The sequence below is a fragment of the Penaeus vannamei genome, unplaced genomic scaffold, assembly GCF_042767895.1.
Source record: "Penaeus vannamei isolate JL-2024 unplaced genomic scaffold, ASM4276789v1 unanchor4166, whole genome shotgun sequence".
Taxonomy (NCBI): domain Eukaryota; kingdom Metazoa; phylum Arthropoda; class Malacostraca; order Decapoda; family Penaeidae; genus Penaeus; species Penaeus vannamei.
The window spans coordinates 7,501-11,842 of record NW_027217146.1 but is presented as its reverse complement, the minus strand read 5'-3'; the positions used below and the strand labels follow the sequence as shown (position 1 = coordinate 11,842).

Genomic DNA, 4,342 nt, shown 5'->3' with positions numbered 1-4,342 from the left:
ATATATATATATAGACATATATATATATATATATATAATATATATAATATATATATATATATATATATATATATATATATATATATATATATATATATGAATGTCTCTCTCTCTCTCTCTCTCTCTCTCTCTCTGTCTCTCTCTCTCTCTCTATATATATATATATATATATATATATATATATATATATGTTTGTATGTATGTCTATATATATACATACATATATATATATATATATATATATATATATATATATATATATATATATTATGTATATGTTTGTATGTATGTCTATATGTATACATATGTATGTATATATATATATATATATATATATATATATATATATATATATATATATATATATATATATATATAAACACAAATATATATGCCTTTATGTATACATGTATGTATATATATAAAATTACATATACATACATATCTATAAGTGTGTGTATGTATATATATGTATATGTATATCATAGACACGATCAGCTAGTTAAAATGCATATTTCCATACACATACAAACACACGCACATTGTATATACGTAATGGTATACCTGCTAAAACACATGAATATCGTTCTGCATTTGTTTATTCACTAGAGAAAAAGATTAGCTTTGCTTTCCATCTAACAAGTATAGTAGAATAACATCAATTCTAGAGGTTAATAATGTCTTTTTCCTTCATTTGTGTTCATAATTTTTTTTTAGGAGACGAAACGAGAGAAAAGTCACACCGTCACGGACCAGGGTGGCAACGAAAAGGTTAGTCTGAATATTCTGTTAAACGTTGTATTCTCATGTACATGCTGCACAATGAAGCGTCGCTTAATAGCCATTCTGTTTTTCTTTACGTGTTTACGTGTGTTTGCCAGGTAGAGGCAGCCGAGTCGAAGACCTGTTGTTATGGCATCCGAAGTGCACATTAAACGCAGAATGGGACTGCAAGTATTTGGCGCGCGAGTAAGAGGCATTTTTCATACGCTCCCATATTTATGCTGATTAATGCTGTAAGCATGACACCAAGCTCTCGGGGCTACAGTAGAAAAAGAATACGCGCAATCACTTTAAACATCAGGTTTCACAATTATGAGAATGTGAATTATCTTTGATGCCAAATGCATCCACACATTTATTTGCAAACAACCTATCCATATAAACACATCAGACACACTGTGGGGTCCTTCGCATTCAGCCAGGATAGACCTTCTGCCACTTAACTCGTCTCCTTACGATAGATTAGATCGATTCGCCCGAGCCACGGTTCGCCTGGTCGTTCTAGAGCCGCCCCCCCTCTCTCTCGTGATCCCAACATCCCTTTTACTTTGGAAACGACTCAGTTTTCAGTAAGATTCTCATGTTGCGACAGTGAACGTCAGATTCAAATACTTGGTCTTTTCCTTCCTGAGTCAGTCAGGTGTAAAAGCTCAAGTATTGATAAGCAAAGAAGGTAATCAAATTGTGACAAACCCAAGGAACTCAAGGAGCATCATCAGCAGCAAAGCAGGAAATGGAGGAGGTGGGTTGGGGACCGGAAGGTTTCTCATCCTCGTCTTCCTCTTAGCCGCAGGAACCCTCTGACAAGCTCCAGCTTCAACTCTCCCCGGTTCATTTTGCAGCCTGTGAACCGCCATGGAGTTTGCTATTGCTATATCTAGGATACAGAAAAACATATTTTTGCACGATTTGATGATCCAAGTCGCTTTCCTCCCAGTCAGTCATGGCCAAAAACGACATAAGGATCAGATAGAATACGAAACATGATTTACCTGTAAACAAGTAAAACGGCAGAAACAATGAATTATATGTAAAGGGCCTTTTTATACATCAAAAATTGGGAGAAAACACGTGAAGGATCCTCCGTCCAAAGCCACAAGTCTTGAGTCGAGTACCCATCATTTGTCTCGCACATACACGTCGGAAGAGTGGCGGACCAGGTAGAGGAGCGGGTCAGGTGCTGTCCTCGGGCGAGGAATGAGAGGTGGCGGATCGGAGGTTGTATTGCCTCTGGATGGTCGCTGAAAAGCTTTGTTGCAAGACCACAACATTCCCTCTTAAAAAGGATAATAATGAAAATAATAATATCTGATCATCTTTATTTTGATTTGTCTCGATTAATGTTACCTTTACCATTCATAAGTGAATATTTTCCTTTCCAGAAAGAAGGAAACGAATCCAGAGGTCATTACACTACGATCCCTTTGATGGTAGGTATTAATTTACTCGCTTTCACGCGCACTCATAAACACAGGCACACATAAGCATACATGCACATACACATGTACATATACCGATACACGCACACGCATATACGAACACACACACACACACCACACATACATATATACATATATATATGCATGCGGAAAGCAATCGCACCAAGAACAGAAGCACCAGGGCTTGGACCATCATATTTATTCAAAGACGTTTCAGATTAAAGAACATGTTCATTTTCAAGTCCAGTGTATAAACTACTATGATTATACCATAAATATGGATCTTAAATGGCGTGAAAACGTATAAAAAGGAAAAAAAATGTGTATTAGGACAGTGTTCCTTTACATCTCATATTATCTGCCACATGAACACGCAGTTGCCAACTAGCCATATTCCTTCTTCCAATCCGAACACCGCAAACTACAAATAAATATCTTTACTGTAAAGGATTCATTCACCTTTGACAAAGAAATTGTCACTTTGAACTTTGGTAAGTGTTGTATGGTCAGATTTGCTATTGTTTATTTACTAATATCCGGCTAAAGGCGGTCACACTATTCTGTCCAGGGATCCCGAGACAGTATGGGATGCTTCCCAAGCTGTAATGGGATCCGAGGTTATAAGCCCTAGCCAGCGCGGAATTGCTGCGTCGGTATTTCATCCCTAGCCAGACCAAGAAAGATAGTCGTAACATAAACTATAATCTAATTCTAGTAAACTAGTTTAAAATTCTCATTATTTTCAAATAATGAGATCAACTGCCTCAAATCACTTGAGTCATTATGGACTCAAGTGATAAGGTCATAAGGATTATGAAATCAAGAATTTGATGGATGAAATAAGCAAGGAACTTTGTCATGAACGTTGTGAATGCTGTATTGAGACGATGGTTCTCTCCGAAGAGATACTGTGTGCAGTGTGACCAATCCCAAGATGTAGGTGAGGCTCTGTAAGGATCCTAGGGCAGAGATAACTAGCGTGCATGGACAACTCGAAAGGAAATCTAAGGAAGATTATTCTTAAAAACTTCCTTATGCAATTTATGTCATTTTAAGTATATTTATTTTTCTAACTGCCCTGAATATATCAGACTTGTATCTTACAAAGGATTAGTTGGTGATACTTTCCTCATTCAAATCATTGAAACACGTTCCTGTATTCTTTAGCAACACCATAACATGGGATTAACGGTCAAGTATGAAAAATACAGAAAATTATCTTTTTTGGATATGTACATTTACCATTTTAGCAACAGCTTTGCCATTATTATGTACAGAAAACCCACATTCACTGACATGTTCAAAGTTCACGTCATTCATCCCACTTATATACATACGGAATCTAGTCAACACTTTCACTGTTCGAGCATACTACATTTTTTTCAAACCACGTACTTAACAACCCTTTCATCCCTATCCTTCCCTACAACAACGGCTTCCCCAAACATTTTGATTATAAAGTTATCAACAGTAAACACACCTTTACATTGCCGAAGAAATTGCCGTATTTTCCCATCACTTACACTGGTCCACCAAGCCTCTAGTTAAAAGCATAAAATATCCACACTTATCTGTGAATTTTATACCCATATCAAAGCAAGAACTGTTTTCAGACCAAAGAGCACTATCTAAAACAGTTTCAAATTTAGGTACCATACCGCTTGAATCAAGTTCGTTCATTGTCTACAAATATTTGTGTTAGTTATAAGGCATCACCACTTTGGTAATATCACCAAACATCTGAAAACACGCACCTCACAGCATCTTGATATTTCCAACCGAGCAGGCATCCAAATGAATACACTAACCTTTTCGGCAATTAGCAATCACGCAGATCACAAAGATCACCCCATACATCGCAGGAAAAAAAAATCAGTCTTGGCAAGCATTCCATACCATGAGCAGTTTATTATTATGGAAAGCATACTTAAAACCATATACAAACAGACATTCAGCAACAACGCTTTTGAACCATAACCAGTAGATCGTAGGTAGTGCCTTTTTGGTGGTGCGTTTTATATTCTGTTTATTTGGTTTCGTTGTGTTTTGTTTTATATCCGTTAGTTTCATGCTTTAATAGTATTCCATTTGACTTTATGGTTACTTGTTTTGCAGTTATA

At 36.3% G+C, this 4,342-nt stretch overlaps 1 long non-coding RNA gene across 1 annotated transcript in view; it reads left to right on the top strand.

Moving 5' to 3' along the window:
* Positions 1 to 706: 706 nt before the first annotated feature.
* LOC113824329 (uncharacterized) overlaps positions 707 to 4,342 on the top strand; it is a 9,484-nt gene continuing 5,848 nt past the window's right edge. Inside the window, exons 1-2 of the long non-coding RNA XR_003477507.2 lie at positions 707 to 771; positions 2,166 to 2,213. This is a non-coding gene — a long non-coding RNA (uncharacterized lncRNA). The remainder of the gene's footprint in view (positions 772 to 2,165; positions 2,214 to 4,342) is intronic.